Here is a 14,489-nt window from a genome sequence, read left to right as displayed (position 1 = left end):
AATCTGCTACACTTATGAATGTATGAATGAACAAATGAATGATTGAATGAATAAATGTTTTTTCCAGCCTATTAACAATATTTATAGTCATCTATCTTTGAACTCTTGCTTCCCAGAAAGCATCAGCCTCCAGTAACCAGCTGCCCACTGTCAGGGGATTTTGTAAATAGTGAAATGCTATAATTCCAGTCTGTTCTTTTCTAACATCCGTACTTTTCTGGGGAAGAACTGTATGTTTCTTCTCATCTGACTGTAATAAGTATTTAAAGCAAGGCATTTGAACTTTGGATTTAGGGGACCTTTTTTCGGTTGAAGAAGCCAGCTTCTCCTCCAGGCCATTTAATTGACCTGAAGGCTTGTGTGAGCCCTATGAAAATAATTGTTGATGGAGGATGGCTTTGCTCAGAAATTGTGGAAATGACTGGGAGAGATAGACAGTTTTAGCCACTCGGCCCTGGTGTTTCGGACAGGCCACCCAGAAATCAATCCCCAGCAGAGGACACTCTTCTACTTTTGCAAATCTCCAGAGGAAGATGAACCTGCAGCTTTAACACACCTCCATCATGGTGATTAGAAATGATAAAATCAAGAAATGCTCTGGGATAGATTGGTAGATGTCTTGAGGATCTACAAGTACAGCTTTGCTAATAAAAATAATACTGGCTCCTGTTGATGGTGTCTACCATGTGTCAGCCTGGTGAGGTGACAGGCCATCTCTGTCCCTGTCTAAGGAAGCGAAGAAAAGACAGGGGGCAGTGCTGAATGGGGGATAGAGAAGGACTCAGCCAAGGTCATGTCCCCAGCCTGGCCTCCAGGGCCCTGGAGCTGCAGGGGACATTTTGAAATGCTCTGGCAAGACCCTATCATTCACTATGGGCTGAGCGGGAGAACATATTTTACTCAGCACAGAGAAAAGACTCTAAACAACCAAGAGTTATCAACCAATCAACAAAGGTCTTCTAAAGACTTACTGGGTGCTGTTTATCAGGGGTAATATATGAAAATTAGAAAACTAGAGAGAAAAAATATTACACAGAAGAACCTTAAGAATAATACTATCTTAAAAAATTAAATACTGCATTGTACAGTTCAAAATCAGGGACTATGGAGATTCAGAGAAGGTGGTGGTGCTGCAGGGTAAGATGCTTGTGAAAGGCCGTAAAAAAGAACAAAATTTTGCCATCTGCAGCAACGTGGATGGACTTGGAGGGCATTATGCTGGGTGAAATAAGTTAGACTGAGAAAGAAAAATACTATATGATATCACTTATTTGCGGAATCTAAAAAATACAACAAACTAACGAATATAACACAAAAGAAGTAGACTCACCGATATGGAGGACAAACTAGTGGTTACCGGTGGGGAGGGGGAAGGGGGAGGGTATTATAGGGGTGGGGGAGGGTGGGACAAACTATTGGGTGTAAGATAGGCTCAAGAATGTATTGTACAACACGGGGAAAATAGCCAATATTTTGTAATAACTGTCAGTGGAGTGAAACCTTTAAACATTGTATTAAAAAAAAAAAAAAAGCAAACGAAATTCTGCCTATCTTCCAAAAAAAAAAGACTCTTCTCAGGAGTCACCTTTTCTGAGAAGCCTTTCTGACGTCTCCTTCTCCCCTAGCCACTGTTCGGGTTCCCAGCCATGTGCTGTCATAGTGTGTAATACTTGCCTCCTGGTGTTTACCAGGCTGTTTACTTGCCCATTACAATAAACAGACTTGCTCCATCTAGATGAGCTCCAGGAAGTACAATATGGTGTTTGGAAGAGGTTGCGCAAATACCTAATTTCCCAGGCTCACTTTCCTTATTTGAAAACCTGGGATAACAATGGTTTCTATCTATTTATCTATCTACCTACCTATAAACTTATCAGTATTACTATGATCTTTTCTATTTGCTCCCAGATCCATTTTTTTTTACATCTTTATTGGAGTATAATTGCTTTACAATGGTGTGTTAGTTTCTGCTTTATAACAAAGTGAATCAGTTATACATATACATATTTTCCCATATCTCTTCCCTCTTGCGTCTCTCTCCCTCCCACCCTCCCTATCCCACCCCTCTAGGTGGTCACAAAGCACCGAGCTGATCTCCCTGTGCTATGCGGCTGCTTCCCACTAGCTACCTACCCTACGTTTGGTAGTATATATATGTCCATGCCTCTCTCTCACTTTGTCACAGCTTACCCTTCCCGCTCCCTATATCCTCAAGTCCATTCTCTAGTAGGTCTGTGTCTTTATTCCTGTCTTACCCCTAGGTTCTTCGTGACATTTTTTTTTCTTAAATTCCATATATATGTGCTAGCATACGGTATTTATCTTTCTCTTTCTGACTTACTTCACTCTGTATGACAGACTCTAGATCTATCCACCTCATTACAAAGAGCTCAATTTCATTTCTTTTTATAGCTGAGTAATATTCCATTGTATATATGTGCCACATCTTCTTTATCCATTCATCCGATGATGGACACTTAGGTTGTTTCCATCTCCGGGTTATTGTAAATAGAGCTGCAATGAACATTTTGGTACATGACTCTTTTTGAATTATGGTTTTCTCAGGGTATATGCCCAGTAGTGGGATTGCTGGGTCATATGGTAGTTCTATTCCCAGATCCATTTTTGATTCTCTTTGTCTTGCTCTGGGATAAGGTTGACCCTTATGGACTGCATTACCTGGGCTCCCTTGACAGGCTTGGCTCACGGGAGGCCCTGGCAGGAGGTGGAGCAATAGGAAGAGAGAGGCCTGAGGTATTTCTTTGCTGCCCCAGCACCACATTCCTGGCCGTATTTTGTGGTTGACGTCCTGCATGGGAGCTGGTTTTCATAGCTTCACTAACACTGTCTCTGTCCCTCCCTGTCCCTCTAGCCCTTGTGGTGCTAACAGCTCTCTGCTGTTGCCAGTGTCTGAGGATTCTCGTCTGTTCCCTTATCTCTGCCCCTTATCTCTTCAACGGTCCTTTTACTAAAGTCTTTTTTGTTCTTTTCTGGACCATCTGTGGTGAACTTGGCTTCCCTGATGGATACAGTTTTCTCAGTAGGGCTGTTGTGTGTGGCTGCTAGTGGTCACTTGAGTTTTATTCTTTTCCTCCTACTTCAATCAGACTGGCTGAGAGTCTGTGGCCAGCTTAAGCCAAAGCCCTCCTACTCTCCGTGAGCCGTTTCTCCAGTCTGATGGGTGGTCCGTGCAGGTGTCTCACACATACTGATGGTCCCGGCCTCTGTGGTAAAGGAATGTCCCCAGGGCTGCCCCAGCTGGTAGAAGTACGGCCCCCTTTTCTAGAGGTTTTCCACCATACTCCCCTAACCCCAATTCTGATCTTCCTGCCATCTGGCTCCTTAGGGTGATCAAGGCCAAAGAGAAATGCAAACGTGTGTCCTCTTTCCTCTTTGGGCCGTGCCTTAGTCTGCTAGGGCAGCCATAACAGAATGTCACAGACTGGATGGTTTAAAGCACAGAAATTTACTTGTCACAGTTTGGGAGGCTGGAAATCTAAGATCAAGGTATCATTCAAGGTATCAATTGTTTTGGTTTCTCCTGAGGACTCTGTCCTTGGCTTGCAGATGGCTGCCTTTTTGCTGTGTCCTCACATGGTCTTTTCTCTGTCGCATGCCCTCCTGGTGTCTCTTCCTCTTCTAAGGACACCAGTCTAATCGGATTAGGGCCCCAACCTTATAGCCTTATTTAACCTTAATTACCTCTTTCAATGCTCTATCTCCCAAAAGAGTCATATTGAGGGTTAGGGCTTCAACATATGCATTTTGGGAGGACACATTTCAGCCCATAACAGGCAATGATGGAAAGCATGAAGAAGCAGACACACAAACTCAGACACTTTAGGCAGAGAAATGCCTTCTTTCTCCCTCTTTCCCTGAGGAAAGATGACTCTAACTTTATCAAAGCCCACAGATCTCCCCCAGGGCCAACTTTCCATCCTCCTGTGGTCTAGAGGGTAAGGCATGGGCTTCAAGCCAGATAGTCCTAGCTCTGCATTTACATGAGATGCAATCAGGTCAACTGCTTCCCTTCTCTGAGTCCCTATTTCCTCACTTGACTGGGTTGTTAATTAAATGACTTAAGGCATATGGAAGCTGTGAGCAAACTTCTACCCCTCTGAGGACATTTTGGGAAGAAACTTAAAAGGATCTCTTCCAACTGCCATTTTTCAGACAGTGTGTAATTCGTTGTTACTTCTTAATAATTTGCCGTTTTTCCAGACAGCCCACAACTCCTTCCCTACCAATAGGCGTACCTTATAACTGTAAGCCTAACTCTAGACACCTCGGCTTCTAGAGGCAGGTGTAACAGGTGTGTGGAAGGAAGTGGGCATGCTGACCTGGTGCTGGGGTCCCAGGGATGAATCAGGCAAGGTCCTCACCCCCAGGGAACCCCGGCATGGCTTTGGAAAATGGATGAGAAACCATGACGATGCGGTGAGGACAGTGTGGTGAGGGAGGGAGCGCACATAGGAACCAGTCTGGGCATGGATGGTTTTTGAGACAGGAGGGCTAGAGTGTCTGGGGAGGCTTTCTACAGAAGGTTTGGCTCCCCCTCTTTTTTTCAAGTGACAGTAGACTTTATTGGCCTGGGACTCGGACACACTGGGGACCCTCCTCCATGATGAGCGGTGAGGGTTGAAGATATAATCTGATGGTCACTTGTGGTAGAATCTTGGGTCCTGGCTGTGCTAGATAGTGGTGAGCCAAGGGCAGGGATGGCTGGTAGCTGAAAAGCCCAACTTTTCGGGCTGTTGCATCCACACAAGGGTCTGCGGGGAGAGGCAGGGAGTCCAGGGCTGGATGCAGAGCTTGGGGATGTGTGGGGCATGGGGAGGGTGAATCAGAGAAGCAGTCTTCTGTTAGCATCTCCCATATTCTTTTGCAAGGACAGGGCACCACCAGGCTAGGGGAACCCTGTCTGGGTGGGCTGAAAGTGGCCGTGCCTGGCGCGGGGCTGTGACTGTGGCTGAGATAGGCACTGCACTGCAGGAAAGGCTTAACATCGTGCTCTGAGCTGCTGAGTAGGACTACAGGTTAGCTGCTCGGGTCCATGGTGAGGTGGAGGCTGAAAGGTCCCATAAGCACCACCTGGGCTGCCTTGGAATTGTCCATGCTCTGGGCTCCCTTTGGAAGCAGCGGCTGAGCCCATGTAGTGCTGGGTCATAAGCATCTGGGGCCCAAACATCGGTTTGGCTCTGTCAGCTGTCATGAGGATGCCTGGGTGATTGTGTCCTCCAGCTGTCCCCCACTTGCTGAGGGTGTGAGTTCCTGGGTGACAGTCAGGCTCTGCTGGTGCACAGCTGATGTCAGAGTGGTCAGGTCATTCTGCTCCTTTTGCCTTTGTTTTTCTTCTTCATGTAGAACGTTCTTGAGCTGCAAGAAAACAGTGCTTTTCTTCCTGTTGGGCCAAAAGTTTCTCCTGAAATGTCAAGATTTGTCCCTTGGTCTCTTCCCATGACATTCTCTCTTCCATCTCCTTCTCCCTTCTCTCCTGTTCTTCCTTTATCTTCTGTTGCATCATCTTGTCCACCTCTTCTTCCTCTTGCTGCTTGTGCCCCTGCACAAGGGGCACAATGGGCTGGTGCAATGCCCTGGCCATGACATTGGAAAGCTTGGGGTGCTCCAGGAGCATGGGCAGGGTGCTGCCTGGGGTGTTTGGGCGGTGGGCACCCTGCTTGGTCACTGATCACCAGACTTAGGGTGGGCCCACCTTGTTTTTGCTTCCTCTGCAGCCTCCCTGGGGTTTTCTTTTTTTTCCCCACTCCCCAGAGGTATGGGAAACTGATCAGAATGAGTGGAGGACAGGACATTCCAGCAGAGAGAATTACAGGAAGGTGAGAAACTGCCCTTGAGTCGGAAGCAGAAGTGATGCTCTCAGACTTCCAGGAGTTTAGGGAAGATGTCTTGGGGTTAAATAAAGAGGACTCACGGGGACTGCGTTGAAGGAGGTGAGTGTGATGAAATGCCCCTGATGTGCCTGGGAGTGAAATGCCTATGGGTGTGCATGTAAACCAAGCACAACTTCTGGGGGCCTGGGTAGGATAATCTGGGAGTATGACAAGCTGGTGGGAGTCCACCTGGATCAGTCTGGACATCCTTACCCAGTGGCTCCAGACCTGCTATGCTCATTGTTCCCCTGGGCTGTTCTGGAGGCCAAATCTGTTGTAGATGTTGACTGCCATGTTTGTTGTGTCAGAGCCAGGGCCTGAGTGGGGTAGACCTCCTCTCCTCCTTACCTCACTTGAGCAAGCACCATCATTAACGTATGCTTTTCTTAAGAAATGTACTTATTACTAGTTATATAAGCAATAGGTTCATCCTAGAAAATTGGGAACATACAGAAAAATATACAAAGAAGGGAGTTAAAAACAATGTCCTGATATCAAAGAGATCTGATGTTAGAGATTGCAGAGACACTTAACATTTTGGTGTAACTTCTTCCAATGTAACTTTTTCTTTGTATGTGTACATTTACATGTACGTGCATAGAAACATACATGTTCGTGTGTTTAAGTCATACAACCTGCTTTACATCAAGCTGGCATAAAAAAATGGGGTGGTATTAGTAGTCATAACTTGTATTTTACTGGCTCCCCCAAACCCTCTTTTGTAAAGATCTCCTGAATTATTTCTGGGAAGTTCTAAGGAATTTCTCATATGAACTCAGGAACTACTCCTCTGTTTTCTTTACTTTCAGAATTGTGGTCCTTACAAAGATATTCACTCTGGAGGTCTCCAGGCCTCTGACTCTGCCTCGCTTTTGCTGCCAGGGCCCACCTTCAAAGCTTTTTCTAATGGGCACTGTTATGAATCTCATAGCTGCCATGTACTTTGGCCCCTCCTGGTGCCCTGGAGCCATCCTCCAGGTACAGAGCACAGCTGAGCTCTCCGGAGCCTGTAGGAAACCAAAGCTAAGCTGATATCCCTATAGAGGTGGGAGTCTCTGACCCTTTTGGCTTATACTTTGGGGGTGCAAACAGCCCTGCTTTAGGTCCTATGTAGCAATGTCTGCCAGAGCTTTTTATTGAAAACGGTTGTGATAAATAGGCTTGAAAGATGGCCACCATCAACTCCTCCCCTCCCTGCAAGCACCTGCTGCTCCTCACATCAAGAAGTGAAATCTAGTCCCCAACCCTTTGAATCTGGTCTGGTCCTTGTGACTTACTACCAACAGGATGCGTCCAAAAGCATGTTCTGGGACTTCTGGGACTAGGTGATAACAAGGCTTGACACTACCTGAGTCTCTTGGAATGCTCATTCTTGGGTTACTTCTTCCCAGAACCCACCACCATATGATGAGAAGCCATATAGAGGGTTCACATGTAGGTGCTCCAGTTGACAGCCCCATCTGAGGGCAGAGTCTGCACCAACCTCCAGGCATGTGAGTGCGCCATCTTGGATTCCCAAGGAGTCCAGCCTTCAGGTGACTCTAGCTAAACCCACCATTTTACCACAACCACACAGGAGACCCTGAGGGAGAACTGCCCAGTTAGCTCAAGGAACCATGAAGGAAAATGATAAATTGCTGTTTTAAGTCACTAAATTTCAGGGTAGTTTGCTACACAGTCACATAAGGTAAACAGCAGATTTTAGCTTCTCTCTTAGCTCAGATATATTCTGAGTTCCCCAGGAGCTGCGTGACAGACACCCTGCCTTCCCCAGAACAGCCCCCACCCAGCCTATGTATGAGGCTTTGTGTCTTGGTTAAACATGCCTGCCCAGCCCTTCCCTCCTGATGCTGACTACTCTCCCAGGACAATCCCACTGGACTCATCCCATCATTCCACCTGCCATTTCCAGAAATGCCTCAATCCCAGGGGTATAATATTGCTTAAGCTCTAGCTGGGAACTCTGTACACAGATGAGGAGTTTACTGTATATACAATTGTATTTATTAAATTCTTTTTACACTTAGTGTGGTATTGTGGTAACTTTCTAATGTCATTAAAAATTCTGCAGGATTAATATTCTGAATTGATATCATTAGTCATTCACCTGTTTTTGGAAAATTGCCCCCACCTCTTTTTTGCTTACATTGTAAAAAAGGCTGAGATGAATATCTTTGTCCATAAATCTTTACTCAGGTTCATCTTAAGGAAATAACTGAGTACTCAGCAGAGGGTATGACTTTTTAAAAATGATGCATAATGTCAAACCATTTTTCAGAGAGAGTGTACCAAGTTACCCACTGCCAGTCAATTTGATAGGCAGAAATGAGAATAATAATGCGAATAATATCAACTGAAAGATTGTTTTTACTCTTCCACATTTCTGCTGTAATCTTTCTTCTTCTTTAGCCATTATTAATTATCTACTATGTGCCAAGAAATCAGCTTGACCCAAGGAAGTGAAGAATTCGGTATATAACCCTGAGAGTGGACCATGTAGCTTGAGGAACAGAGTTGGTACCAAGAGGTAAGGAGAGCACCTGTCCTGAGCCCAGTTTGGACTTGTTCTTAGTCACCCTGGTGGATCCTCAGTACACTGGAGAGGGTGCTATGTGGCACTTCGGAAAGACAATGACTTTGGCATCAGATATGTCTATCTTCAAATGGGGGCTCTGACACTTACCAGTTATGTGACCTTGGACAAGTTATTTAAATCTCTTTAGCCTTAAATTCCTCAAGTGTAAAATGATAAAAAAAATGTGGTGTCCCTCGAAGTCTGTTGCTGGGATGAAAAGAATTAATAAAAAGATAATAAACGTAAGCATCTTACATTGGTATCCATTCAGTAATCATCAAAGCCTGTTCTACCTCATTATCTCTCAGCCTCTCTCTCTCCCTCCCTGTTATTGCTTCTGCCCAGCTTCATTCCCCTCATATCGTTTCTCAGCTCTTTTACAGTCACTGGCCCGTAACTAGTCCCCCAGTTCAATGTCTTTTCCCTCCAATCTGTTTGCCACAACACCTGTGACTGTCTTTCTAGAATTAAATCTAATCATGTTCCTACCTTACTTGAAATCCTTCAAGAGTTCCTTAATGTGATTGGGACCCGGCTCTTCCTAGCATTCCAGCCTCATCTCTTAACTTCTCTGCCTCATCACAGCCCGTAGCTTGGACCCACAGGGCTGCCTAGAGTCCCTGACACAGCCCTGTCTTCCCAGACCCTGGCACCTGTGAACACGCTGTTTCTTTATTTGGACCCTTTCCTTCTTCTCCTGTCCAGGTGGTTATCTCCTACTCATCCCTTAGAAATTAGCTGAGGTGAGACTTTGCCTTCCCTGACCCTTCAAGCTGGTCAGGTGGTCCCTCCTCAGGCTTCCCCATCATGGCACAAAGACAAGGAAGCACACGGTCCCCTCCCCCACCTTCCTTGTAGGCAGGAATGGCATCTTCATTCCTACATTCCTATTCAGAGCCTAGAACCGGGTTTCTCAACATCTACAAACTGACTATGACTGGCTGCATAGCTTGTCTAACCTAGTGCAAAATGAAAATACAGAGCCCCTAGGTTCAAAATTTACCAAGAATTTCAACATGGCAATGGCAGAGTATTAAGCCGAGTGCGGGCCCTTCTGAGAGCTGAGCCTTATTGATGGCACACATTGCTTGCCCAAGAAGCCACACCTACTATTGACATCTGGGGTCAGACAGTTGCTGTGGGGAATTGTCCTGTGCACTGTAAATGTTTAGCAGCATCCTTGGCCTCCACCCATTAGATGCCAGTAGCACTCTTCCCCAGCTGGGGAGAGTTGGGGGAACGACTGATAATGTTTCCAGATATTGCCAAATGCCTCCTGGGGGGACAGAATCACCCCTGGTTAGGAAGCAATGGCCTAGAAGATCATAGCCACTCAAGGCAGGCTCCTGTGCTCTGGAAGAGGTTAGGGCAAAAGTACTGCTGGGAACCAAACCAGCCTGAAGAAGGCTTCCTGGAGATGGGATGTCTCAGGGAGAGTCTCAAAGGATAAGTAGGGTCTGGATAAAACCTGCTACCTGGTCTAGTAAGCTGACTTAGCAAGAACACTGAGGGGTACTGGGGTGGGCAGGAGCATCTAATAAGGCAAGGAAGCCTTGCAGACCTCCAAATGAGTCACAGATCTGGTGGTTTCACATGAGTGGGCTGTGAGATTTATAATGAGAAAAGAACTTTGAAGTTCTTCCCTTGGAGTTTTTTTGGGGAGCCAAGAGCAAGGGAAGCCTTGAGGATCTCAGAGAACTGTGGGCCATAAAACCCTCGCTAGGCTTCCTTAAAAACAGGGGTCAGCCAACTGCCACCCTCGTTGCTTGCACCTGAGAACCATTGCTGATAGGCCTAATGGCTTGCACGTGTCCCTGCCTTGGCCAATGGAGCTGGTCCTGTGGCCTGTCTCCTCATCGCCCTCAGATTATCCCACCCCGTGGGCTCCTGGGAATGCTGTAAACAGGTCACCTCACTGGTGTTGCTGGGGAGAGGGTGGTGGGATGGAATGCTATGGCTTTGGGGGTACAGAACCTAGGTGGTGAAGGCAGTTCTTACGTCTTTGGGTGAACAGTGGGAAATAATACATCAGGTCAGATGTTCAGGAATACAGTGAGTCTGGACCTGGTTGGACGAAAGGACTCACATCTTCTATTGGTTAAGACCATCTAGTGCAACCGTGATGCTGGTCGGTAACCTCTGGTTCCCATCAAAACTGCTGTGTGGGGAAGGTGTTCTCCCAAGACGAAGGAAAGCATAGGTCAGATGAGATTCTAGGCATTGCAGATCATGGAACCCTTCACTGAGTCACGTCTTCTCCGAAGCATGCGTTCTTACTCACATAGTTGTGCCTGACTTCCAATCCTCTACGTTTTAGGTGTGTGACTTGGAAAAGTTACTTAACTTCTCTGTGCAACAGTTTTCTCATCTGTAAAATGGACATAAGAGTAATCCAGACTTCATAGGGTTAAACTGATCACAAAGATCAACCGAAATCTTGTGTGCGTGTGAAGGCACGAACCTCTCCCCAAGGTGCTAGAACAGAATGCCAACTATAATATCCATTAAAAGTTTCTTGTGGTCACCTGTTTGGTCCAGGACCCTTTAAGTGAACCTAGCTCGGCCTTGTAATCAGAAACACTCTCCTATCAGCAAGCGTTCTCAGTTGTAAGCAATGAAAATGAACTCTGGCAACCCCATGAGAGGGTGTTGGAGGCTCCAGAATCAGTAGACACTAGAGGATCGGCCTTGGAAGATAGACAGGAATCAAGGAACTCTTTGATTGTCCAGGAGACAAATAGCAGAAGGCAAGCATTCATCTTTTGGAAGACAGCCAGATGGCACCACCCATCAGTACCCTCACCACCAATGCTGGACAGCACAGTGACTGCGAGTGAAGCCCAGGCCTCATTCATCCAGGCAACTTTGCTGGGTGCTGTGAGCAGGAGAGAGTGAGGACTCCCCACAACCACTGCGGCTTTCATCGTGAGTGTGGGCTGCTTCTTCCCATGGGGTTTCCTGTCACATAAGAAGACCCTTTGCTGGGTGGTTAATAAGAATTAACACATGACCCCGTATGTCCTACCTCTTTGGCTGCCCATCTCCACTCAAAACATATGCTTCTAACACATACACACACACGTCCTTCTTACTACTGAGAATGTATTTAGCTTCTCCACAAAGGAACAAAAACAAAAGCCTTACTGGTTATTGCATCCAGACTGTACTTCCAGTTCTTTCTGAAACTTATGGATTCAATTGTAAAGTCCACTGTTACTGTGTCCCACATATATAATAGTGGGGAAAATGGGGAGGAAAGAAGAGGAAACTTCAGTAAAATATAGGAATACCTGACACTGCAAGGAAGGTAATACAGATAGAGGCTCTGGTCCTTGTTTCTGCATAACTGACATTTGTAGCTTTTTTTTTTCTACTATTTCATTCCAATGGTTTTTGCCTTCAGCCAGCCCTTCCCTGGTCACACTGGTGGGTAGCCCAAAGATTTAGTTTTGAGGGATATGAGCCCTTGGTTTCAGGCTGCAGAGTTTTCTACTAAACTTTGCTATTAGATATGGCAGTATCAGGGGGTCCCCAAGTTCCACTCTTACTACTCCTGTGTTCCTATCATTACAATCGTATTTTTCCTTGACAATCAGGGGCAAACACCCTGGCCAGTGTGTTGACTGTCCTTCTTTTCAGTCTATATTCTCAGTGGCATAAGGACACTGAAATGAACAGAGGGTCGTGGTAAATTCAGTTCAGAGTGACCATTGTCATGTCCTCTCATGGAAGCGTTCTTCCCTGAAGAATAACTTCCCCCAGATCACTGAGTCAGTAAGGCCCAAAGTTGTGGGAACGGGAAGCAAGCTTGTGAGCCAGTGTGAGGAGTGCAACCTTCTTCAGTCCCTGGGTCCTGGACACTTTATTCTGGCAGCAGTATTACCATAAGTTGTTCACTTGTTGAGGTGTTACTCTGCTGGTGAGGTGACCGATTCTTCACCTGACCGGGACACCATTCTGTGAGTACAGCAGCTCCTGGTAAAGCGCACATCCTAAAATAAATGAATCCCCTGGGCATAAAACCATTGCCTCACACTACTATATCTAAAATAGATAACTAATAAGGACCTACTGTATAGCACAGGGAACTCCACTCAATGTTCTCGAATGACCTATACGGGAAAATAATCTAAAAAAGAGTGGATATATGTATGTGTATAACTGATTCACTGTGCTGTCCAGCAGAAAGTAACACAACATTGTCAATCAACTGCACTCCAATAAAAATTAAAGTGCTTCCTGGGTAGATGTCCCTTCTCTACGGTCCCTGGGTGGAGCTATAAAAAACTGCAGCGCTTGTGAGTCAGTGCATTAATCAGAGGTACCTTCCCATGGAGCTATAGGGATGGGCTGGTGGAGGAGACGAATTATGGCAGGAGTGTGCCTTCTGGGAGTGGAAGCATTTACTGGTGCCTTAAGAACCTCTTGTGCCCGGTCCCACGTCCACCACTTTCACCTGACGATGGAAAGCTGCTGGCCATGCACTTTACGGGCGGTGGATTATATAACACCCTGTTCACAGTGCTCAGCTAGGTCTGAGTGCTTACTTCCTGTCCCATTTTCAGTCATTTAGTCTCCAACAGGGCCTAATAACAATACACACAATGCTTTTTAAGACGAGTGTAATTATTTGCTGAGTTGTGCCTGGATTTGTCGTTAGGCTTCAAGGCTTTTTACCCTGAGTCTTGTACTGAGGTTTGCTATAAGTGCCATAGAGCATTCCGATCTGGCACAGACACACTAAGTACTGTTGGATCTGCTGAGTCATGACAGGTAAGTCTAAGAACTGATTGCATTGCAGTCTGGACCAGGCAGAGAGGCTTCTCCTATTACGTATTCCACTCAAAGCTGGTAGTTTACCTCCCAGATGGGTGAAAGTGGTAACACAAATGGAGTGTATGTTGCCTCCAAAATTCAGAGGCCCACAAATTATTGTGCTTCTTTTTAAGTGGTAGGAAGTGCAAGGTACAAAAACTTAACATTCACTTTTGGGAGACTATCATGACATGCCTTCAACCACTGGTATTCATGGAACTCACAGAAGTAAAGCCTCCCATTTTTGTGGGATTTCTCTCTCATCCCCTGGCTTGCTGTACTTTACCAAAACATCTACAGTACTTGCTATTTCCTATTTTTCTGGTCCTAATAAAATAATGCTAGTAATGTAGTGGAAAAGGAAAAGGGTGAATTCCACTGTGTAGAAATTACATATAAAAAAAAATGCGGTGGACTAACATTTTGCCACCTGGATGGAAAGATGGTGAAGGTCTTTGTAGCTTAAATTGTGGCACAGACGAGGGGTTTTGATATTGTCTCGAGACAGACCAAGTATACCGCTCTTTCTGCCAGGTGAAAGCAAACTTCTTGCATTTCCTGATACTCATTATAGAAAAAAGTCGGTCACTGCATACAAAGTGTTGGATGTTAATGATTCACTCCAGTACCGAGCAAGTCTAGAACAACAGGTATTTTTGAGATATCACCTAATTCTTTTTATTCAAAATCAGCATTGCCCTTCAACTGTCAATCACTGGTGATGACGCCATAAGCCTCTGGCGTCACCCACTCTGTGTTCCCGGGGCCCAATAGATGATCTTTTTCTTCCCCTTTTGAGTTTAAAGCCCACTCAGAGATGGATACAGCAATCACAATTTATTATTGATAAAGGTGATTGGGGAATGTGGCTTTCGATCTGAGGCCAAGTGGGTTTGCTTATATTTCACCTCTGAATTTTGACTCTCTCCCAGTCATTGGCACGGTGGAACCACCATGGGCCTTATCCTAGGGCTACAACTTGCCACAGTAAACATAAGGCACAGAGAAGCAAAAACTATGCATTCCTTTAGGCAAACTGGTTTAGAAAATGAGAAGGATGGAGTCTCGTTGAGCATGTTGAATTCCTTTTCCTAGACTTACCAATTACATATCGTAGAAGGTGGTGACTTTTTCTCCTCCCCTGGAGAAAAATCAAGTGAAGAATGGAAGAAGAGGCCAGCAGTGCTGCTCTAGTTGAAAGGCCTCCA

General features: G+C 45.7%; 1 pseudogene; it reads right to left on the bottom strand.

Annotated features, from left to right (window-relative positions):
• Window positions 1–4,658: 4,658 nt before the first annotated feature.
• LOC114897746 lies at window positions 4,659–5,635 on the bottom strand (annotated as a pseudogene).
• Window positions 5,636–14,489: the final 8,854 nt, after the last annotated feature.

Source organism: Monodon monoceros, unplaced genomic scaffold, assembly GCF_005190385.1.
Source record: "Monodon monoceros isolate NGI ecotype Baffin Bay Population unplaced genomic scaffold, NGI_Narwhal_1 Super_Scaffold_18, whole genome shotgun sequence".
Lineage (NCBI taxonomy): Eukaryota > Metazoa > Chordata > Mammalia > Artiodactyla > Monodontidae > Monodon > Monodon monoceros.
Note: the sequence above shows the minus strand (reverse complement) of the source record. Positions and strands in the feature narration are given on the sequence as shown.